The 26331-nt window shown below is 33.4% G+C and overlaps 1 long non-coding RNA gene across 1 annotated transcript in view; it reads left to right on the top strand.

Annotated features, from left to right (window-relative positions):
* The first annotated feature begins 4154 nt into the window (after positions 1 to 4154).
* Positions 4155 to 26331, top strand: part of LOC127549445 (uncharacterized) — a 47146-nt gene continuing 24969 nt past the window's right edge. Inside the window, exon 1 of the long non-coding RNA XR_007950614.1 lies at positions 4155 to 4358. This is a non-coding gene — a long non-coding RNA (uncharacterized LOC127549445). The remainder of the gene's footprint in view (positions 4359 to 26331) is intronic.

Below are 26331 nucleotides of genomic sequence, written 5' to 3'. Positions count from 1 at the left end.
TTTGTTCCTGTTTATCCTTAACTTTCTCTCTCTTTTAATCTTGTCCTTTTTCGAAAATTTGTTTTACTTTTGACCACTATGTTTCTCTCTCTGCCCTGTATTTTATCATTCTCTCCTTGTCCCATGTCTCTATTTCTTTCCCATCCTATTTCCTTAGTAGGCAATATAGATTTCTATACCCAACTGAGTGTGTGTGTGTGTGTGTGTGTGCATGTACATGCACATGTGTATATATTTCTCTCCTTGAATCAATTACAATGAAAATGAGATTCTAGCTTTGCCTGCAACCTCCCAGTTTTCTCCTTCACAACAAAAGTACTTCCTTGTGCTCCGCTATTAAGTGAAAATTTTCTTCATTCTACTTCTTGCTTCTCCCCTTCTTTTAACACATCCCTCTTTCTCACCCACCACTTTGAGATCATCTTACCATAATCATTCTCACTGGTGTTCTCTGTTCATGTAAACTCCATTTAACTGTCTTAATTATGATAAGTTCTTAGAAGTTGAATCATTATCTTCCCACATAGGAATGTAAATAGTTTAACTTTATTGAGTCCTTTATAATTACTTCTTTCAGGTTTACCTTTTTTTCTCTCTCAAGTTTTGTGTCTGAAAACCAACTTTTCTATTCAGTTTTGATGTTTTTATCAGAAAATCTTGAAAGTCCTTTATTTCGTTATATATTCTTTTTTTCTCTGAAATATTACACATGACTTTTCTGGGAAGATAATTTTTGCTTGCAGTTCTAGTTACTTTCTCTTATGGAACATCATATTCCAAATCCTCTGCTCCTATAATATGATAATTATTAAATCTTGATTCTTACTGTGGTTCCATAATATCTTAATTATTTTTTTCTCTCTGCTCACAATATTTTTTTGAGAGCTCTGCAATTTGGCTATTATATTCCTAGAAGTTTTCATTTTGGAACCTCTTTTAGCAGGTGATTAATGAATTCTTTCCAGTTTTATTTTGTTTTTTGGTTTTAGGATTTAAAAAACAATCTTCCTTGATAATTTCTTGAAATTTGTTGTTGAGGCTCTTTCTTTGATCATGGTTTTTAAATTGTACAATAACTCTTAAATTATATCTTCTCAATTTATTTTAATTTTTTCTGGTGAGATATTTCACATTTTCTTCTCTTTTTTCACTATTTTTATCTTGTTTTATACACAAATTCCTCATGTAGAAATTTACCATTTCTTGAAAGAGTCAATATTTTAATATAAATCTATTGGAAAATAACTTCAAGGAAAATAGCTTTTAAAAAATAAACGAAATTATTATACAAATGGATTAACTTTTAATAACTAAATTTAAAATTACTACTCCCTAAAAGGGATTATAGTCAAAGTAAAGAGTTAATATAGACCCCATTGGGCTATATACTGATTCTGGTATTGCACACAGTTGAGGTAATTTGAGTGCACTGGGACCTAATACTACTACCTGACCTTCCTTACTTTACACTTACCAATTGAAGTGTTCCAAGTATCTGAAGAGAGGACTCTTCAGACTGGCATACTAAATAAAGTATATTTCAAATCCAATACAATAATATGACATGAGAGGGAAAATGTTCTCAGGAATTTTACAAATTTTATTTTTAAATCATTTTGTTTGGATCAATATTGTTTGTTCCTACAACATCACATTATTTTCAATTATATCCCTCCTCTCTCACCTTCACATGGATCTAAATCTTGTAACCAAGATTATGAAAGGAGAATAAAATGTTCAGCAAAACTAATCAAAATATTGATTAAATCTGTCAACGTATGCAATACTCTATTTCTATACTGCCTTACCTTGTAATGAAGAAAGGGAGATACATTTTCTCATGTGTAATATGGAACTAAGCTTATTTATCATAATTATACAATTTTAGATTTTTATTGTTTTTTTTGCATTTTTATACTGCATTACTGGTTCTGGTAATTTTATTCTGCATCAAATAATATGTCTTCCAATTTTTGATTTTTTTTTCATTTCTTATGGATCAAAAATACTCCATTGCACTCATTTCCCACAATTTGATTAGCTATTTCCAAATCAATAGACACCTATCTTCTTTCTCCTGGTTCTTTGCTTCCATAAGAAGTCCCATTACAAATGATATTCACACACATACACATATACATACATATTAGACCTCTGTTTTTGTCTTTGACCTCCTTGAAATTATTCTCCAAGCAGTGGAATTGCTAGATCAAAGGAAATGGGTAATTTGTCACTTCTTTAGAAAAATTACAAATTCTTTTCAATAATGGCTAGATCAATTTATAATCCTTAAAGAGCTACACTAAAATGTCTATTTTCCTGCAGCTCCTCCAATATTATTTCCATCATCCTTTGTCATCTGTACCAATTTGCCTTGTGTGATCAAAATCTCAGAGTTATTTCAATTTGAGTATCTCTTATTAAAGCAATAAGGCTGCAAGGAGTTTCTAAGTCTTCATTTCAGAATGGTTTATAATTGTTTCTTTGAGAAGCATTGTTTATTTTTTTAAATTTTTAAATAGCTTTTTACTAACAAGTTTTATGCATGGGTAAATTTACAGCATTGACAATTGCCAGACCTTTTGTTCCAATTTTTCCCCTCCTTCCCCCCCTCCTCCCCTAGATGGCAGAATGACCAGTAGATGTTAAATATATTAAAGTATAAATTAAATACAAAATAAGTATACATGACCAAACCGTTATTTTGCTGTACAAAAAGAATCGGACTCTGAAATGTTGTACAATTAGCCTGTGTAGGAAATCCAAAATGCCAGCAGGCAAAAATATAGGGATTGGGAATTCAATGTAATGGTTTTTAGTCATCTCCCAGAGTTCTTTCACTGGATGTAGCTGGTTCATTACTGCTCCATTGGAACTGATTTGGTTCATCTCATTGTTGAAGAGGGCCACGTCCATCAGAATTGATCATCATATAGTATTGTTGTTGAAATATATAATGATCTCCTGGCCCTGGAGAAGCATTGTTTATTTGAGAAGCATTTGACCATTTATCCAATATGGAATGTTTTTTTGCTCTTGCACTTTCTTTTTTTGGGGGGGAGGTGGTATTTTTCTACATGTCTCTAAAAAGAGACAGAGTAGATAGAGTGTGTGGGTCATGTAGTCAGGAAGATTTTAGTTCAAATACTGATTCTCATACTTACTATCTATAAAACTTTGGTCAAATCAAAGAATCATCATTTTAGAAATGATAGTATGTCAGAGGCCATAGAGTCTAAACAGTTTCATTTTAGAACTATGAAAACTGAGCTTTTCATAGATTAAGTGAATTGCTCAAGATTACAGAATTATCTATCAAGTGAATGAGAAAGTGTTTGAACTCAAGTCTTACTCAAAATTAAGGGCTTTGAAAACTCTTAACATTTTAAGTTTCAGAGAAGGTGTTGATCTGAATTGAATGACTGAGTTTCCCCATATGCTGTCTTGGATATCAAATGCTTATCAGAGATATTTGATGTAATTTATTTTAATTTTGCTTCACTTTTTATCCTTGTTTTGTTAATTGTCTACATGCAAAAGTTTTTTCAGAATCAGAATTGTCTATTTTATATTTTGTGCTTATTTCTATCCCTCATTTAATAAATTATCCCCCGGTCATAGTTATGAAATCTACTTGATCTCATTCTCTTCTAATCTTCATGTGGTATGACTATGATATCTATACATCAATTTTTAGTTTATTATTTTGTCATGTAAGATGGGTATTAGGCTAAACAAATTCTGTCTACTTTCCAGTTTTCACAATAATTATTTTTATTTTAATTTTATTTTTTAAATCAAATTTTCTTTTCTTTTCAAATGAAGAATTATTCCTCTACTCACCCAAAAAAAGGCAAAAATTAGAATCCCTCTTACAAACATGTATAATCAAGCAAAACAAATTTCGTATTAGACACGCCCAAAAAATGTCTCACAATATACTTGCAAAAGGCAAAGAGGGCAGCATGTTTCATCATGAATCTTCTGAAATTGTGACTACACATTGTGTTGATCAGTTTCCAAATCTTTGAAAGTTGTTTGTGTCTTTACAAAATATTTACTGTTCTGTAAATCATTATCCTTTTACTGCTCATCTCACTTTGCCTTAGTTCATACCAGTCTCCTCCAATTTCTCTGAAATTGTCTTTTATTATTTTAATACAATTCCATCAGTTTATGTACTAATAATTCTTTTTAAAAAAGACAAATCAGCTCAAATCAAAGATATATTCAATTAAAAGAAGAAGGTCTTGCTGAAGGGAAGATCTGCCAGGAAGCTAAAGGTTGTTTCAAGAGAAACCAACAATCAGAACAAGAGCTATATATAATGGATGAAGGAGAAGGCTGGGGTGAAGAGGGTAAGCTTGCTTTATAATTGCCTGACATGTAATTATTCATGCTCAGTACTTGCTAAACTCAGTTGTTTCTACATATTGAAAGAGTATAAATAATATTAGCACCCTCTAAATTATGAAGCCCTAGGATAACTCCCACTTGCCCACCCTAATTGCAGATCTGTAAAATTTACAAAAGCAAGAAAATTCCAGTGGTGAAAGAAGAGCACTGAAAGGAGAGAAGTAAAGCTTATGAAGACTGACTTCTGATTTTTCCCTTTTTGGTTCATTTATACAGAGTTCTGCATATGATGATTCTGTTTTATAGGTTTAATAGATGGCCTATCTTATCATTAGGGAAAAGAATTATAAAAGCCAACATTTCTACCATTTACTAAATTAGGAATATTGGTTTATTCTACAGCTTAATCTATATCTATTTATATAGATACACATTTTTTTGTATACAAACATATAAATATGTATATATATGTATATATACATATAGAGGTGTACATGTAAATATGTATATATACACAGATGTATCTAAATCTAAAGTGTATATTTCTTGTGGGGGAAAGAAGAGGAGAAAGAGAGGTGAAATGCCATTCATTTCTGTCTCTTCAATGCTTAACCCAATCTTTTACATGTAGTAGATGCTTTAAAATATTTTATTGAATTGAGAATAAGAGTGTATACCAAAAGAAGCCCAGATTCCATAGCAGATTGCCACATATTTATGCTGGTTATAGCATATTATTAGTACAATTTTATGTTCCCAGGTTTAGCCTCCACCTAAAAGAGAGAGTTACAGTGGCACAGAAGTTATGAGAAAAAAAATTTTTTTTAATTATGTCCAAGGCTCCTTCCACTGACTTTCCTGAGGGCAAAATCAAGTAAAGAAGATACTGTTATGATATGATGAATATTTGAAGGACCAAAGAAGGAAGAAAAGAAAAGCTACTGATGAAGTCAGGGTAGCAATTCTCATTATACAAGGTGTAAGGCATATGTGAACAATTCACAATGATATTTTTTTTTTGCCAAAAAGTATCTTATTTATGAGAAGAGGTTATGGACAAAAGGGAGAGGTAAAATAGATACCAGAAGTGGTAAATATGAAATAGTATCAGGAGAGCATTAGGAAAATTATAGTTAGCAAGGATAGGGGTTTAACAATTAGCAATGGAAAAGAAATGGAAATCACAATTAATGCAGAGAAAGGGAATATACCACGAGGTGGGAGTATGCTATTAATTGACAGATTAAATACATAGAGGAGTTTAACAGACTAACCCCAAAAGGGATTAGCAAGAGAAGGGGAGTATACCATTGATTGATGAGCTAACCCTAAAAGGGATTTAACAGCCTAAAAGAGTTAGCTATAACAAGGAAAAAGATACCAAAAGGCATGGAGAAGGGAGTCAGAAGAAAGAGACCATCAGGCATGAGGGAAGGGATAAGGAGAAAGACACAACAAGACAGATGGCCTCGGAGGGCTAACCCCAAAAGAAATTCAGGAAAGATGGCATAGGCCAGGCCATGGGTAGATTTATAGGGAAAATTTAACTTGGGGCCAGTGTTGAGGGGGGACTTGACATTATAACTTGGCTTTCTGACTGGATACAATAAAATCAGTTTTCCCTAGACCTCTACAGAGATGGGACTCGAAGGCTAACTTGATTCTCATCATTGCCCTTCCCTATTTGCCCCAGGAAGTATTATAATCTTATCAATATTTCAGACTTTGTCTAGGAACTCCACCTCATTACGCAGGACCTCTTTACTACCACATTGACTAGTTTCTCATCCTTTAACAACTATACTACCCATTTTGCAATTTTTCATGGAAGGTAAGTGATACAGTGAAAAATAATATACTTATAGTCAGTACAACTGGAATTCAGATATAGCCCTAGACATTTGCAAACTATGTAATTCTGGGCAAGTCGTGTAATTTGTTTACCTCAATTTCCTCAACTATAAAATGAGGATGTCACCTAACTCCCAGGGACTGTTGTGAGGAACACTTGAGATAATACTTGTAAAACACTTGGCTTAATGTCTGGAACATAGTAGATGCTATTTAAATGCTTTTTTGCTTCCCTCTCCCCTCACAAATAACATTCCATCTCATATCTGTGCTTTCACACTAGCTTTCCCTCAAGTTCTCCCTTTTCAACTTTCGCTCTTGAAATCCATAATTTCATTCAAAGTTCAGCTCAAATTCTACCTTTTCTATAAGATCTTTCCTAACTCTTCCTCTGACTCCCTGATGCTAATGCTTCCCTCTCAAAATTACCTTGATTTATTTTGCAAACATGGTATGTATGCATGTTGTCTTCCTCTAATGAATGTGAACTTCCTGAGAAAAAGGACTCTTTCATTTGTGTATTTATATCTCCAGAACCTAGCACAGTGACCAACACAAAGTGAGAACTTAATAGATGTTTGTTGAATAATGGAAGTCCATAGAAATTTTCTATATCAGTTGTTTTATAGGAATGTTGGCAATATCAACATTTCCCAATGTAACAAAGGGTCATGTATATAAACACATTTGATCAATAAAGAGTTTATATTTAATTAAAGCAATATTTAAGAAAAACTAAAGAGAAAGCAATGTAAATTGATATAAATAAATTATATAAAGCCATCAAGAGCCAACACTCTTTCTTTATTACTTTTTTTTTCTTCAAGAAATTTTTGACAACTATCCATGGGAAAGACTCTTAAGGAAAGGAATTCCCTCAGTAATTTACTTGATCATCCAAATCTTTCTTTTGTTGACCAAATTTGACACCACTTCTAGCCACTTTTACAACAAGGTTCTGTCCACTTGTCTTCATTAATGGAGCTTTGGGTCACGCGCAGGTCAGCTGTTGTTGCGACAATGAAGATTCCCTTTTTGTTTCTGAAATGTTTGGGCAAAGTGATGATGAGGATCTCAAAGATATCAGAAAAAAGAAAAAAAAAACCTCTGTTTTGTTTTCTCATATTTGGATCTGTAACATCTTTTGCCCAAGGTACAAACAATTACTTCTCTGATATTTTCACATCAGAATTTAGTTTAATTTTATTTTTTGCTGAGGTAATTGGGGTTAAGTGACCTGCCCAGGGTCACACAGCTAGACACAGGTAAGTGTCTGAGGTCTGATTTGAACTCAAATCCTTTTGACTTCAGGGCTGGTGCTCTATCCACTGCACCATCTTGCTACCCCAGAATGTCTTTATTTTATTTCTTTCTTTATTTTAGAACATAGAGCAAAGAGAAATTGAGGAAATTTCTTTGGGAGCTATAAGTAAGCCAAACACTTTAGCCCAAATAGCTATAAAGAAAGAAAATAAGCAACAATGTTAGAAATTTTTCCCTTTGTCATTTCACCAGTGGCTACATGTACTAAATGTTCCCATTAAACAGATGAGAGAAGGAGACACAGGTGGATATGTGCTTTGGAATCCCAAAAGGTAGACTAATATGAAAAGAGAAGTCAGCAAGTTTTCTCTGACTGAAACAGTCTCTTGACCATCCTTTGCTAGAACACTGTTTCCAATAAACATTCCAAAGAACAGCGTACTTTCTTGGAGAAGGAATCAAGCTTTCTGTACATTATTTGTCAGTCTCTTGCTTATCTCCTCTGATGAGTGCTTTTTCAGATAGGCTTCATAGGTTTTCAGATTTTTTCCCGTTTTTAAAGATGCCTATCTTGGTTTCTGCTTTTTTTTTTCCCGCAGTTCTATGTTGTTTCATCTTGTATTTGCCTGTCCTTTGTGATATCCTAGAAAAAATAACTATCACTAGGTTTGTAGATTTAATATTTTACTAAATCATTTACACATTAAGTAGGGATGGGGAAGGAGGGAATTTCAAAGACAGTATTGTAACTATTTTAAAATGTGATTTATTACTGTTACCATTTACAAAAGAAAGGGAAGGTAACCTCTAGTTTCCTTAATCTCAGGACTGATTTTAGCCACTAACTGGTGAGAAGATTTTGTGTGGTCTCTCTTTTTCTCTTTTGCTTGTTTGCCCTACCAACAAATAAAATGCATAGAAGTACTGCAGTACAGACAAAGAGTTCTAACTCTGAAGTCAGAAGTCTTAAATTCAAATCCTGTCTCTGTTTCTTATGATCTGGGACAAATCATCCTTTTGAGCCTAGTTCCTTCATTTGCAAAAAATAAATAAATAAATGAAATAAATGAAATAAAATGAAGGACTAGATCTATGGTTTATATTTTTGTGTCTCCACCAATATCTAATAGGATATTCCGCACACAGTGAGACTTTATCTCCAGTTGGACCTCAAGAAAAATTTAATTTTTGATATACTTCTCTTAACCTTCATTTTTCTAAAAAGCCATTTGGTTAATAATTGGTTTCCACAGACAAACACATATATATCTCATGGTTTTACAACTACATATTTTGCAGTTCTTTGAACTAAAATTTTTCTTATTGCTATTAAGGATCCTTGACCCTACATTCAATAAGTTTTTCTCTTCTTCCTACCCCTAATAATCATTCTGATTTCTTGTCTTGGAATTTAGAGTACCATCAATAGATTTGGCCAAACTCAGGGGGTTCTGTGCTTTGAAGGATCCTGTTCATCTCAGGCATACATGCCAAGATAAAAATGAAATAAGCAGAATAAAACAAACCAATTTTGAAAGACCTACACAATCAAGCAAATGTCACATTATTAGTGAGAGATATGTGATAGGGATATGGATATGAAAGGGATATGGATATGTCTGAATACATTTAAATCTGACAATTGTCTTAGATTAGGTGGGAAAACAGGAGTATGGCAATGAGACAGCTGGTGTGGAAAAGCTTCAGATTCAAAGCTGAAGTGGTTGCTAGTTTGTGGGTGAAACAATTTCAGCTTCTCAGCAGCGGTTCTCAACTCCCAACTGCTTTGAAATGAAGAATTAAGATTTGGCCTGCAGAGTTTAAATCCTCCTCTTCAGCATCCTCAGCTATAGTTTGAGGTGGTAGTGAGGAGTGGGAGTAAAAAAGAAACCATAGTGCTTCAGCCAGGATTCCTTGGCTTGAGCTGCACTAGATTTAGTCTTATTCCATCTTCTTCCCGATCTATGGAGTCTTCTTTGACTCTGCTATGGGGATACTCGAGGTTGACAAGGGACAGATCTGGAGATGGGCTAATGCCGTTGACTGATTTTAAGGGATGTCCAGTGAGCCCTCCATGCTGTCCTATGGCTGCATTGAGTGTAAATAGACTCCTAGTCTCAGAACATTACAGAAGGATCTTCTGTGGATTCCTAAAGTCCTTTGTGCTAGGGAGAAAATTTCATAAATCTCTCCAACAACAGGATGAATCTGATAAGTGCAGGACCATCCCATTCCAATCAATGTCCTGCTCCAAGTGCCTCTTTTCCTTTCCATCTTCAAACAAATTAGGATAGAACAAGTATATAATGGTGGCATAAAAATAAAAATGATAACTAGCATTTACATAGCAATTTAAGGTTTTCAAAGAGATTTACACATTACTTAATCCTCATAACAACTATAGATGGTAGGGACTATTATTATATCTATTTTACAGGTGAGGAAACAAGGCAGACAGTTACTAAGTGATTTTCCTCCCAGGGTCATACAGCAATTAAGTGTGAAGCAATATTCAAACTTAGATTTTGACTCCCAAGTCCAGTATTATTATCTCAATTGCATCACCTAGTCTAGAAATCTTTCACTTTCCCTGAAACATTTGAAATAGGTTGGAATTTGGAGCATAATGCTTTCATTCTCTGTTGCTTAGGAGAGGGGAAGACTAGAAGGAGTGGGTATAATCTGTAAAGTGATGAATTACAGCTCAATAGAAGAAGTTGTTCAACAAAAGCTAGTCTTAAAGAAGACTGGATCCTGATACATGCTTACTATGTGACCAGGGCAATCACTTAAATCTCAGTGTTCTATTTTGACAATGCACTCTTTTCAGTTAAAAAACTGTCTATAAATTATATGCATATAAATCACATTTTAAAACACATACAAAATAGAAATCAAAAAGAGATAAGGATAAAATAAACAATTTTAGAATTTTGAAATTGTACTATACAAAAATATCTGTACTCATTAATTTTTTTAAGTGAACAGTGTAATTAAATATGCTTCTTTAAAAAAAGCTATATATTAGCAATTAGGGTAGACATGTAAATAAATATAGTTTTAGTAAAAAGTTATTTTATAACAATTTGACAATTATCAATAATGTAATAAGTCAGTAAACACTTTTATAGTGAGACTATCACTTTTAGGATACAGATAGAACCTGTGAATTCATTGGTATAGGGAATTCTGAGATGAGGAAATTTCTTTTTCCAATGAAGATCTGATTTCTCTCTGCAATTCATAGATTCAGAGAGTTGCCTGAAAAATTTTGACTTGCTCAGAAGTCACATAGCCTGTATGTGTCTGAGTGAGGACTTGAAACCAAGCTCTTGCTGGTTCCAAAGCCAGGTCTCTATTTATTATGCCTAACCACTACTCATATTTTTTATTGTGGTTTTTATGGTAGACTTACTAAATTCCATACTTTATTTAAAATTGTGTATTTCTGCTGTTTTATAGTTTCCATGATTAATTTTATACAATTATATTCCAGCCAGAAAGGACTAAAAACCATTCTCCATGTGCTATCTGGTACTTCCTGTTTCTGGGAATTTGTAACCTGTTGCCTACACTTGGCATGCACTCCCTCTTCCTCTCCAGCTTGTGAAAAGCCTTTTTCTTCCTCAAAGTTGAGCTAAGTATGACTTATTTCTCTGTCACCTTACCCATATCTCCCACCTAAGTTTTTCTTTATCTCTTCATATTTCATACTTGCACTTATCATAACCTACCTTACGTTATAGTTATTTGTGTACATATCATAATAAGTAAACTTCACTGTGGTGTTCTTCTTTTATAATAGGTTCTCTCTGGGAGCGGGTTTCTTGGGGAGGTTTTCTGGAGGCAGCCTTAGTTTCAATTAAAAGTAATAATTAAAAGTAATAATCACTCCAAACACAGCCAGGTGATAAAAATGCAAACGTTTATTTTCTCCTTCCAAAATAGCCGGGTTAGTTTTTCTTAGAGGCCTATCTTTCTGCTTGGTTCCAAAAGCGCTCTCTGAATGTCTCCAAATCCAAAGGTTTGTCCTTCAGCCTCCAGCCAGCACAAAGGTGGAAAATGGAATGGAAATCTCTCTTGCCTCTGAGAAAGAGGGCTTGTGCGCTTCCTCCCAGAGTGCTCCTCTCCAACCCCTGGCAATGTTCCGAAGTAACTCACTAGCCCGAAACTAAGAGCCTCTTTATATATGATCTCCCAAAGGCTGACTCCTCCTTCTGGAGGTAGCCATTAAGGGAGGTGTGAATTCAGATATCTCATACTAAACCCTGAAATCTCCCAAATGTGTGAACTCCAATGAGTACTTAAATGCATTAGTGAGCTAGAGGATTTACTAAGTACTGCTAAATTAGCACTTTATAAGGATTCCAACACTTCAGGATGACAGGGATTGAATCATTGTTTTCATATTGTCAATGTCTAATCAATAACTGTGTATTAAAGTCTGCTATGTGTCAAGTATTTTATTAAATGAGAGAAATATTAATGCAAAAATAAAATAGTTTCTATCCTCAGGCAGTTTATGTTTTATTAGAGTGAAGCAATGTGCTTACAGGTGAATAAATACATGTTATATATTAAATAAATACTCAGTGATTAAAAAATCTGGGATAATTTCTTGAAGGGAACTGAGGCTTTGAGGATGCTGAAATTTTAAGAGATAGAAATAAAAAAGGAGAGAAGTCCAGTCATGAGGGACAGCCTGGGCAAACATAGGAGATGGGATGATATATATAGCGTATATATATAAAACCCCTAAAACTTTTTGAGGAAAAGAATGATATGATCAGATTTATACTTTAGGAATATCAATTTAATATGGAAAATGAATTAGAGGAAAGAAGAGTTGGGTGCAGGGAGACCAATTAGGGGGCTCTTGCAGCAATTCTGACAAAGTGAACTAGGTTCAGAATGTAACCAAAATGATCACATGGGCTATAAATTAAGAGCCATTTTGATTCTGTCCAGTTCATTGTTTTAAATAAAAAATATTTCTTTGTGAAAAGATGAGTTTTGTAAGCTAATTCTAAGTTTTCATCAATAAATCAGTATACTTCACATAAGCTCAAAAATTTTGTATTATATTTTTTAAATTAAATTGTATATGTGACCAGGACCCTGTAAAAAATTTGCCTACTCCATACATCCATATCAAAGGAGTGGTCCTGTGTGTGTATATGTATATATGTATATATGTACATATATAAGAAAACATAAGGAGAAGCTAAGATCCTAGAATAAAAGAATAATCAGAAATTCATGTTCATAATAACAGGCACAGATGAAAACAAAGATGAAATTAAAATACTTGATCACAGAAATTATGTTCTTTGGATCTAACCAAAGCAATAAGAAAACAAAATGGTACTTTAGTCAAAAATTACCAATTATTACTCATTGACTTTTAGCTTACTCATTCAGCATAAGAAATGGAAATATATAGGTTATGAGCACATTTTAACTTTCTAAGAATCAATCAGTCAACTAACTAATCAATAAATCAACCAAAAAAAACTTAGTATTTATTTACTATGAGGCATGCATGTCTGGCTACATGCCCGGTATAGAGAAAGGTAAACAGCTTCTACCTATAAGGAGCCTAGTTTTTATGTCAACCATACAGATTGAGTCAAAAAAAAACATTGAGATTTCTATGTAATAGCACTTATATTCAATAAATTTAAGCTTTTAATTTTTATTTTTTCATCAGAATTATATATATATTTTTGGTACCTCAACAATAGTGTTTCAACTGGAAAATGAATGGATGCCCATCAATTGGAGAATGGCTGGGTAAATTGTGGTATATGAATGTTATGGAATATTATTGTTCTGTAAGAAATGACCAGCAGGATGAATACAGAGAGGCTTGGAGAGACCTACATGAACTGATGCTAAGTGAAATGAGCAGAACCAGGAGATCATTATACACTTCGACAACGATATTGTATGAGGACATATTTTGATGGAAGTGGATTTCTTTGACAAAGAGACCTGAGTTTCAATTGATAAATGACGGACAAAAGCAGCTACACTCAAAGAAAGAACACTGGGAAACGAATGTGAACTATCTGCATTTTTGTTTCTCTTCCCGGATTATTTATACCTTCTGAATCCAATTCTCCCTACGCAACAAGAGAACTGTTCGGTTCTGCAAACATATATTGTATCTAGGATATACTGCAACATATCCAACATATAAAGGACTGCTTGCCATCTAGGGGAAGGGGTGGAGGGAGGGAGGGGAAAAAAAAATCGGAACAGAAATGAGTGTAAATATAATGTAATTATTAAATAAAAAAATTTAATAAAAAAAAAAAATAGTGTTTCAAGTGAGGAGCTTTCTCTAGTTAGTAAGCCAGTCAATAAGTATTTAAGTTAATAAGCATTAGGCACTGTGTTAAACATTGAAGAGAAAAAGAAAGAGAAGACAGTCTCTCTTCCTATTTTTAAGGAGCTCATATTCTAATGAGGAAGAGAATATGAAAATAATGATGTATAAACTACATACAAGATAAATGGAAATAATAAGTAGAGGAAAGGCAGTAATAAAGCTAATCATCAAGGGCTTCTTCTAGAAGACAGAAATTTAACTGGGCCTTGAAGGAAACCTAGAATACCAGGAAGTGGTTTTGTGGAAGAAGACTTTCAATGATGGGAACAACCAGGGAAAATGCAAACTTGGGGTTGAATGTCTTGTGTTAGATTCAATAACAGGGCCAGTATTCTTGTATCACAGAGAATAGAGGGGAGTGGTATGTAGGAATACTACTAGGGAAGTAGAAAAAAAAAGGAAAGTTGTGAAGAGCTTTAAATGACAAATAAATATTTTCATATTTAATCTTAGACATAATAGGGAGCCACTGGAGTTTATTGGATAACTGGGTTACTTGCAGATCTGTACTTTAGGAAGAGTATTTTGATACCTGAGTGGAGGCTGGACTGAAATGAATATATACTTGAGGTAACTGCACAGATTGGCAGCTTTACTTCAATTTAGAGTTGCTTGGGATGTTGAGAGAAAAAGTGATTTGGCCAAGATCACATCGCCAGTATGCATCAGAATTTTGGATTCGAACTCAGGTCTTTCTTACTCCCATAGATAGCTATCCACTACTTCTATCCATTAACTAATAATTTCTTCCTTTTGGTCTCATTATTTTAAATTGGTAGATTTACTTTCAGATACCTATGTATTTTTCAAGTATAGTACATAGATATATACACATAGTCATATATTTATATATTTAAATAATATATGCAACATAAATATTTAGATAAATATTTTCATCTTTATAATGTATATTTGTACATAGTATATATTTATACTGAAATATGTGAAAGAGAACTATGTAAAAGAGAACTATGCAAAGTAATACTAACATGAACAATTTTTCTACAATTTTGTAATATCATTATAAACATCCAACATGTTCTTCATTGTCTTTTATATAAATACATGCATTCCAACTTGTTTTATTGTTGATTATATTGGTGATTAGATGAATACCTAACATTCAAAAATTTGAATAACTATTATATGCAAAAAACATATATATTAGGTTTGCAAAATGAAAATGAAAAGCACTTTGAAATACTTTTCCTTTTGCCTTAAATATCAAAGAATTCAAGACCAAAATTCATAGGATCATAGATTTAAACTTGAAAAGGAGACTTACAAGTATAATCCAATTCTATATTTAAGAGATGAGCAAACTGAGATCTAGAGAAGTTAAGAAATGATTAGAATCTAGGTCCTCTAATTCAAAATTCAATTTCTTTCTGTGGCAAAATATACATGGAACTGCTGCTTAAGTCTGCCCATTTTTATTGCATGGAAATATATATGCACTCCCTTTCTTCATTTCAGCTCTGTTTAGTTTATCCTTTATCATATGTTATACGTTAATCTTTAAGTTGCCTCAAATCCTTTTGGAAATAGATGATATACAGGGTTTTTTTGTTTATTTTTGTTTGTTTTAAGGAAAGCTGATAGCTGCATTTGTTTAATAATTGTCATCAAGTCATTAGAAATCATAGCTTACAACTAATGTCAGAGAAAATGCAGTGGCTTATTTCTTGATAGGATGGACAAGGGAGGAAGGAAAGGAGAGAGGGGGAAGGAAGTCCCTGTTGCTCTCAGATATTACCTTTATACCAGTAATGATCCCACATCATGAGTTACCCGAGATAAGATGTTCTTAACCCTGACATTTTGGCCAAAGTCCAATATACGTAATTACATTTGCTTTACCTGAAATCCCCAGTATATTTCAAGTTGGAATCAGTATTTGTCCTTATTGCTCATCCAAACCATTATGTAGCCTCATTGTGAAGCCAGGAAATTCTGCTATATTTTTCTTATTCATAATTTTTCCCCTTATGGATAGTTAAATTGACTCAATGAGGAACCTCAGGGGCACTGACAGATTAGTTACCACACAGAAATGACTTTATCAAATGATAAAACCACCTCTTCTGTCATGGGGCAAATGAGAATTGTGACAATGCTTTAGATTTCAGGACCATATTTGCTCAGAAAACTTTTGTGAGATGTCTTATCTCTTTGGAGGAAAACATTTTATGTAATATTGGCATTACTTACATTACTATTCTTTGGGGATATTTAATAAAGTTCATATGCAAGTCCTTCTGGGGATTTTTTTTTTTTGGTGAAGGGAAGAAATTCCTTTTGGGCTCATTTGATTTCTATTTCTAGGATTTGTTTGCTTAAATTTTCTATTTATTTTTTCTGTTATCCTGAAATTTTAAATTTTTGTAAATATTCATTTTGTTTATTTCTTATTTTGTTGAAATCTGTGGGATATTGTTACAGGTTTTTGTGGGTGTTTTTTTTTTCACCCTGATCTATACCTTACAGTGGTTATAAAGTGTGCAGGAATGTATTTTTTTTAACTGAGGCAATTGGAATTAAGTGATCTGCCCAAGGTCTCACAGCTAGGAAACATTAAGTGTCTGAGGTCAGATTTAAACTCAGGTCCTCCTGACTTCAGGATTAGTGCTCTATCCACTGCACCACCTAGTTGCCCTCACAGCAGGAATGTTTCTGAAAATATCAATGATACATTGGAATTGTCAATATTAGAAAGGCAGCCAGAAATAGTGGATGAGATATAGTATTTAGATTCAGGAGATCTGTATTCTAATCTGATCTCAACATATAACAAAATTTAATTGAATAGTAGATACCAAGAATTGGAAATACAAAGGCCAACAAAGGAAGGAAGGAAGGAAGGAAAGAAAGGAGGGAGGGAGGGAGAGAGATTTAATAACTGTCACTTAATAAACAAATCCTTTCACCTTTCCCAGTCTCAGTTTCCTTATCTGTAAAATGGAAATGGTAGTACATGTTCTGCATTATCATAGGACTGCTAAGAAGAAAGTATTCTGTCAACATTAAAGTGTCATATTAATGTGAGTTGTTAATATACTCAACAAAGAAAAAATAGCCAATGCCACATTTTTCATGTCCCCTCAATTTTCTTTTTTGTCTTGAACTGACCATTTGGGACACTTAAACTTGTTTCCATGGGGCCAGCATCATGATTTTTGTATATTGAATGAGATGGCACCAATTAATACCAGTTTTTGATGGAAGTGTTGGATTATTTTGTGCTGTCAGTTCAATAACTGCACTGATTCATTCCTTGATCCAAAACTGTTCAACTTCCCCATTTGGGGGTTGTCATTTATATTACTAAATGAGCCCCTCATAGAAAGAGATCCTTGTTTAGCTTCTCTACTTCTAGGTTTCTCAAGAGAAAAATAAAACAATTGTCCCCCAGCTTTTTTATTAGCTTATTTAATAAAAGGATTGAAAGAACAGAGAGTAACATTAAAAAAATTGATCTAGGAAAATGTGAGATTTTAAAGGACATTCCAACCATCACATTAAGAATGAAACAAGTGAAAAAAGACTATGACTGAAGAGAATCTGGACACAGCTCTTAATTTCTTTAATTCTAACATGTCCCTTTTGGCCTATTTATTAGGCTTTACAATTCCTGACCAAAAAACAAAAAAGGCAAAATAATCATCAATATAATAACTACCTAAGATTTATAGTTTCATTTGTAAAGGCAATTGGACAACTGCACTTTCACTTGACAGATAAATTCATTAGCTCAGTCCATTGTAACCCATGTAACTGGAAAGAATTTTTTATACTTGGCTTTGATGAGATACAATAGCAATAATGATAAAATGGAAGGTGTTATAAGCAAGAATATGTGTATAGGTGTTGTGGTCTAATGTAACAATTTTAAAACTCTTAATTTTACTAATTTTGGGTCCTCAGAGTAATATGTTGCAGTGATTTTTAAAAGTCTTTTAAACAATAAATTTCAATAATACTGAAGGCAACTTTTTTTTTTGACACCAACTATGTATAAAACTGCAAGTATTTGCAGTAAAACTGCAAAGCGTAGATAGGCAACATATTGTCATTCTTTCCTTAGAGCCATTCAACAGTATTCATTGTCTGTTATGTATACACTGGAGATACAACAAAAAAGCAAAATAAATAAATTTTGTCCTCAAGGAGGTAACTTAATAGAAGAAACAGCATGAAAACTATATATAACAAGTTATATATAGATTAAATTAGAATCAGTCAACCTAGAGAAGGTTCTAGCTTTAAGAGGGATTGCAAGACTCCATTATCAGGCATTAGATGGCAAACTCCTTGAGGAAAGGGACAATCTTTCTTTTTCTTGTTTATGTCCCCAACACTTAGAACAATGTCTTGCATATAGCAGGCACTTAATAAATGTTTATTGAATTTAAAATTTTTAGTGACAGGAAAAGGAGAATAATAGATTTATGCTGATCCCAATATTCTCTGGAAGGAATGACTCTACATGTATTTCTAATCTCTCTGGCAGAATGTTTTAGACGAGGCATGGTAACAGAGAGTGCCCTGGTCAAAGTAGGAATTTGAGGAACTATATTTGAGCCTTTATTCCCACCCCTTAATAGCCATTAGATTACAAGGAGACTGTAAGAAGCACTACATCCTTAAAAAGTTTTGATTAAGTTTATTGTATTGTACTTTCTTAGACATAAATTATGAATTTATATATTTTGTAAGATTTTTAAAGAAAGGTTGAAACAAAAATAATGTTGCTTCACTTTCCATTCATCAGCAATGTTAGCTCACCAGGAATACTCACTATGCAAGCATTCCAATAATCCACATTACACTGAAGAAGATATAAAGTGAAAGGAATGAACTGTTTCTATATGGTTCTAAATCTAGGATCTTATCATCTCATTGATATGGATGCTATTTCCAACAATGTGCTAGAGCCAACATGGACTGACTTTCAAGAGAATATTTAAAATTTTCACTGTGCATTTATACCTACAAATCAGTGCTTGATTTATTCAGTTTTTTAATCTGGATATAAGAAAGTGATGGAGAGGATGTTAAGAATTCAGACTAAAGTGTTTTGTGTGCATACCAGCCAAAAAGACACTTTTTTAAGGTTATAATATATAATCACTTTAAACCTATTTCCATATTAGTCATATTGTGAAAAAATCAGAACAAAGGAGAAAAATTATGAGAAAGAAAAAGTAAATTTAAAAAAGTAAAAATAGTATGCTTCAATCCACATTCAGTCTCTATAGTTCTCTCTTTGAATGTGAATGGCATTTTCTATCCAAAGTCTATTGAAATTACCTTAGGTCTCTGAATTGCTGAAAAAAGCAAAGTCTACCATAGTTGATCATCACACAGTTTTGTTGTTGCAGTAACACTCCTGGTTCTGCTCATTTCAGTCAGCAGCAATTCATGTAAGTCTTTCCAGACTTTTCTGAAATTAGTCTGCTCAGCATTTCTTATAGAATAACAATATTCCATTACATTCATATACCATAAGTTATTCAGACATTCCCCAATTGTTAAGTATCCAATCAATTTTTAATTCCTTGCCACCTCAAAAAGAGCCAATACAAACATTTTTGCACATGTGAGTCCTTTTACCCTTTTTTATGATATCTTTGGGCTATAGACCCAAAAATAATATTGCTGGATCAAAATGTATGTACAGTTTTATAGCCCTTTTGGCATAGTTCTGAATTGCTCTCCAGGGTAAGCTATATGTTAAATGATTATCAGCACATTTCTGTTGTTGCTTGTTGTTATTCAGTCAATTTTTGGTTGTATTCAACTTTTTGTAACCCCATGTGGAGTTTTCTTGGCAAAAATATTGGAGTAGTTTGCCATTTCCTTTTCCAGGTCATTTTACAGATAAGGAAACTGAGGCACATGGGTTAAGTGGTTTTCCCTTATCCTGCTTGTAAGTATCTGAAGCTGGATTTGAATCCAGGAAGAAGAGTCTTCCTGATTCTAGGCTCTGTCTCTGTCCTTAAACTCTACTACCTAATTGCTCACACCTCTGCCTAAAAGACTACAGATAAAAATTCTTCTATACTAGCTAATCCTGTGGGACTTATCCATTTTCTCCTCATAAGTTTGTCATAAGGAGTCCAGCCTACACAATTAGCACCTTCCAAGTTTTCTCCTGACCTCATGAGGCGACTAAAGAGCACATAGGTTGTCCATCCTTTTTTCTTCCTTCTTATCACATTAGCAACCCATCATCTTCTTCAGTCACACATTTCTTTGAGAGCATTACAATCAATAGAGATTTTACTGTGCTATTAAATGGAATTTGATTTTTTTTGCCCCTTCTGCCCCTTAACCTGTTAATCCCACAGAGGGATTTAAAAATCAATCATATTTTCAGTAAAGGTTCCTTGTTCTTTGTTGGCTGCTGGGGTGGAAATAAATGGGGGTGGGGGAGAAAAGGGCAAGAGGAGACATGATTTTTTTATATATTAAGGGAATCTGGTCCAGTCCTAAGTGCCAGACCCACGAAGCCCCAAATCTGAATTATCTCATAGATTTGGTTTTTAAAAGAAGGTTTTTTTTTAAGGGTAACAGCCAGTTTAATATTTTCTAAGTTCTCAGACCACATCCAGTCAGAGAGGCCCATATATTTGTAATTTTTCCACTCATTTTGTGGTTGATTCTCTATGACATTTTCTTTCTCTTGGGAATTACTAATCTTCATGACATGAAGATTTGACTATTAACTAGTGAGTTTAAAAATATATGCAAAGTATTACCATGTGGATAATTGTGCTATTTTATTAAAGCTTTTCATTTACAAAACATATGCACGGGTAATTTTTCCAACATTGACCCTTGCAAAACCTTTTGTTCCAAATTTTCCCCTCCTTTTCCCCACCCTCTCCCCTAGCTGGCAGATAGTCAAATACATGTTAAATATGTGAAAATATATGTTAAATCCAATATATGTATATATTTGTAAGTTATCTTGCTGCACAAGAAAAATCAGATCAAGAAGGAAGAAAAAGAAAAACTGAGAAAGAAAACAAAATACAAGCAAATAACAACAGAGAGAGTGAGAATGCTGTGTTGTGTTCCACACTCTGTTCTCATGGTTCTCTTCCTGGGTGTAGATGGCTCCCTTCATTACTGAACAAGTGGAACTGGTTTGAATCATCTCATTTTTGAAGAGAGCCATGTCCATCAGAATTGATGGATATACAGTCTTCTTGGTGCCATGTATAGTGATCTCCTGGTTTTGCTTATTTCAATTAATATCAGTTCATGTAGGTCTCTCCTAGCCTTTCTGAAATCAGTGGATAATTATATTTTTAAAAAACAGGATTTATTTTATATGTAGACATCAGAATTTGTGAACTCCAAATATTATAGCTAAAAAAGTTTCAAGGCCAGTGAGTACAACTATCTCATTTTGTATTTGAGGAGACTGAGTCCTGAAGAGAAAAATGACTTGCAAAAAATCCACAGCATTGTGGCCAACAAAATATATGCAGTAATAAATTTGTAAATATAACATTAGTCAAACAAATTTTTTCACTTATTTCTATATTATCAAAAAGTATATGGCAATTCTTAGGCTTAGATCAAATGGAACTAAATAGCTGCCCAGCCACAGCTCCACTGACCACCAGATACTATTTCTTTCTTTTTTTAATTTTCTTACGTACTATAATCTTAAAAAAATGAACATGCCAATGTTTAGAAAAATAAACAGGATTTTATATGAAACTGAATTGTTACATACCATTTTTCTTCCCACAATATACAGTTGTTGGTTATTACTTATAATTCAAACTTAACCCTTAATACTATTAAGAATAGGATATTATCTTATATTTTCCCACAATATTTCCTCTGTATTTTGCTGACCAGACTTTTACCAGTCAAATTTCTAAAATATTTTGCCAGTTCATTGTTTCTCCATCTAACTTTCTTGATATTATTTTATGAACAAATGTTTCAATTTTAAGTGATCAAAATTGTCCTTCCTGTGATCCTCTTTATACCTCATTCAGTCATGAAGTTTTCCTGTATCCATAATTGTCAAAGCTATCTACTATTTCTTTAATTTGTTTGTGACATAATCTTTTCTTATCTGTTCAAGGCTTGTTGTAATATAGGCCATAGAAAGTTAGTCTACAACTAATTTCCAACAGATTGACAGCTTTCTCAGCAGTTTTTTTTTTTTTTTGGTCAAAAAATGAGTCCCTTTCTTAGTAATTAAAGTTCTCAGAATTATTGAATACTTTGTCACAATTTTCAATTGATGCTGGGCCTTGGATCCCTAACTTATTCCACCAATCAACATTTCAACCAGCTTTGTGCAATTAAGAAGTGTTTTATTCAATGTTTCTAAACACCCAGCATTTATGTGGTGGATACTTAATAAATACTTATTCACTGATTAAAAAGTAACAAATAAATTTGATGAGTGCTGCTTTATATTTATCTTTTGTATTAGCTTTTTAATTAACTTTGACTAAGTCTGAAAGGGGAATATTAAGGTACACAGTTTTCACAATTTTGATGTCTTTATGTGATTCAATTAATTTTCCTTTCAAGTATTTAGATTTTATACCATTGAGGATATATGTAGTCAATTACCAAATTAGCATTTGTCTAAGCACAAAGAAAGGTCAACTTTTTTAAAAAGCATGAATTATTTTTTTTATTTTCATTTGCCCTCTGGTTCTAACAGACTTGGGTCAAGAGCTGACTTTAGGGTCAAGATCTGATTCCTAAAGCTGATTTATGACCCTTCTGTTAAGAGAACTGACTAAGCTTAGGTCCATTCAAAAGGTCATTTATTCCCTGTTTTCACTTGATTTAATTGGTCCATGCCAGTTTCTCTTGCACATCTCTATGACCAGCTAGCTTCCACAGTTATCCATGTTTGCATTATAAAAGCTTTTCTTGGGAGATCCTTTTACCCTCATTCTCATCTTCTGGCCATTTTTTTGTGTAAATAAAGATTTTCTTTATCATTGTTCTTTCTGGAGTCCCTTTTTTCTTACTGGAATTTAGTTGGCAAATTGGTATTTCCCTTTCGCATTTTTTTTACATCATTATCTTAAATAGAACTTCTGAGTGATACTATTTTTGAAAAAGAAATCACTTTCTGGGAACAGATATACTCCCAAAGAAAACTACTTGAATTTCATTTGTTCCTTTCTCTGAGCCAATATATACTTGTATGTCAGATTTTTTGTTGTTGTTCTCTACAATGCCCACCACAGTGAGTGAAATGCCTTTATTGATGCATCTGTTAAAAAAAAAAAAAAGATAAATAAACGAATTGACAAATTAAAAAGATGCATTAAAATATTGGACACTTTTGATAACACAAGTAATTATCAGGCAAGAAATAGACAACATCATTGTCTGTGCTTTTTTGTGTATGTGTTCTATGTACAAGACTACTACAGATTACAGGTCAGCTTAGAGAATAAACAGGTAGTCTTCAAGTTTCCTACCATTATACACCATATTTTTAATGTGTATACTAAAAAATGGATAGATCCTACTCTACTGACATAGTATATAGCACTTTTATTGATCTATATAGGTTGTTGCTTGTTGGAATACAAGGGAGAGCTGTTGGAGTACATGGGAGCCACCTGACAATGGCTGCTGGAGATCCAACCCAAAATGAATCTCCTCTTGTGAGAAGATGATACAAGGAGATTGAGAGACAATTGCTGTTCTCTAATTTCTCTGACTGAGAGGCTGTTTCGTTATCTGACCTCTCTCCTCTTCCCTCTGCCTCCAATTTTTCTCAATTCCAGTCTGCAACATCTGCATCAGCAAAGGCTGCCCTGCAACTTCTTCAGATGTTATAATCCAAAGCTGTGGAGGTTCTTGGAGAATTGACCTGTCCCTTAACATTCCCCATTTTTCTTTGTTTTTTGCTGTTATTTCCCACCCACAACATGGTCCAAACACTGAGGAATGCAAGCAGCACTATACGAATGGTTATAGCAAGTATTGATCTTGTGAAATATCATAGAGGAAAATTTTCAAATGGAGAAGAGGACTGTAGTCAGAACAGGCTCGTTAGTCACCTGGGCTCAGCTCCTTGATGTGCTGGCCCATTTAATTATCCCAACTAAAAAGTCTTACCAGGGCTCTTCTTCCTTAACTCTGGAAAGATCCTTCTCACAAACAACTCTGGTTCTTCTTATAATTCTTGCCCCACATTCAGGTGTATGTTGGAATACATGGGAGCCACTTGACAGTGGCTACTGGAGATACAACCCAGAATGGATCTCCTCTTCTGAGAGAATAATACAAAGAGACTGAGAGGCAGTTGTATTGCCTGACCTCTCTCCTCTTCCCTCTGCTTCCAATTTATCTCATTCCCAGTCTGCAACACCTGTGTCAGCAAAGGCTGCTCTGCAACTCCTTCAGATGTTATGATCAGCGGCTGTAGAGGCTCTGGGAGAACTGACCTGTGCCTTAATAGCTGCTAATAAACTATTTGTTGACTTTAATATGAAAAACTAAAACTCTACTCAACTATAGCCTAGAATTGCCACTGACATGCCTTGATTTTCTCACATTTTCTTTATTATAGTTTTGGATAGATATGAGTGTCATATCTAACTTGTAACCCTCCCCCACTTTATTTTGCTATCAACATTATTAGGTGGTATATTTGTAATGAGAAAAACCAAAGAGTAATGGAACCAGTCCTCCAAGATCATTTTCTTCCTCCTTTTTTTAAAGTCACATTTCCACAGCTATAAGTCTAATGCATTAGCACTACAGGGAACCTCAGTTCTGCTATAAGGTTCTTTCCCTTACAAAATGCTATTTATATTCATTTATGAAATCACATAGGAAAAAGGCAACACAATATGAAATTAACTGTGACAAACCCTTAGTATGAAAATAAATATTTGTAAGAAGGAATAAAGTAGGTAGAGGATGATTAAAAGATATATATAACATTCACAAAAATATCTAATGTTGTAATCAATCAGTATTTTTTTTCTTTTCCTTGTTATCAGATTTCTGATTTTATTGGTTTAGAGAACTCTGTAAGGAAAGTTAGATTAACAATTTAAAGTCTTAGAGAGTTGCCTAGGGACATTGAGAAGTTAAGTCATCTGGAAGGAGTCACATAGTCTGGATGTTTCAGAAAGAGGTAGAACATAGTCTCAGGTCTTTTGAGTTTGAGGCAAACAATCCATATTTCTTAAGTCCTTGATATCTGCTCATTATTACATGAATTACTGTAGGGAATACATGGGTATAAAACACAATTCCTACTCACAGAAGTCTAAATATAGTTGAGATGTAAGATTCAAAGAATTGTTAGTATAAAAAATAAAATTGGTAGAAAACAGTTAATCCAGTCCTTGGTAGATTATATGGACTATAATCTATATACAGATTATATAACTAAAGATGAAAAAGCTGAGACTTAGAAACAACCTTACTAATTTGGAAACAGATTTATTTGAATCCTGGCTCTTTGGCTTATATGTCATTCTGTAAGCAAACATTTGTTAAAATTCTGCTATAAATTAGGTATATGAATATAAGAAAAGCGAAGAAATATTTCCCCCTTTTATTTTAGGCAAAAAATAGTCTTGGCAACAAATTGAATGGGGATAGGGAAGTGACAATGAATGAGGAGTCAAGGATGATCATTTAGACTGTGAGATGACTGGGTAGAAAATGGTATCCTCAACATAGGGAAGTTCATATTGTCTTGACTGATTTTGAATCATGTGTTCTCACTGTTTCACCCAAGATTAATACATGCACACAATATATCTATATTTTAAAAGAACTGAATCTCAAAAAAATGGCCATTTCATTTAATGATGTAGAATGCAACTCATTTATGTGACACAGACACAGTAGATAGAATGCTGGAATTGAAGTCTGTAAGATCTTAGTTCAAAACCTGCCTCAGATAATTAATAGTTGTATAACAATGATCAATTCACTGAACCTCTATTACACTCAATTTCCTTTACACACACACACACACACACACACACACACACACACACACACACACAAATTTTATGATTCCCGTATTTTACAATTTGTCAACCTCATTCTGAAAATTCTCTATTGAAAATCTATTCAGTATGCTGGAGACCTTTTAATGGATACCAGTGCAACCCTTAGGTTCTTTCTCAGTATATGAGCAGTCTCTACCCTTCTTCTGGTCATATATGTCCTGGATATCTTATTCTACTCCTTTGAACATAAGTCATGGATGACAGTACAATGTTAGCCTTCCAATACCTGTCTTTCATATCCTCTACAATTTTCATCATCACAGAGAATGATGTTATAGTATTCATTAAAAATCATGAAAACATTTATTTGTCAGAATCTTTGATCATGTTTGTTTGGGGAAATACCAATGCAGACTAAATAACTTGTATATAACTTAAAAATCTAAAAGAGTTGACATAAGGATTAAGAACTTAAATTGACTT

Source organism: Antechinus flavipes, chromosome 2 (genome assembly GCF_016432865.1).
Source record: "Antechinus flavipes isolate AdamAnt ecotype Samford, QLD, Australia chromosome 2, AdamAnt_v2, whole genome shotgun sequence".
NCBI classification, from domain to species: Eukaryota; Metazoa; Chordata; class Mammalia; order Dasyuromorphia; family Dasyuridae; genus Antechinus; species Antechinus flavipes.
Note: the sequence above shows the minus strand (reverse complement) of the source record. Positions and strands in the feature narration are given on the sequence as shown.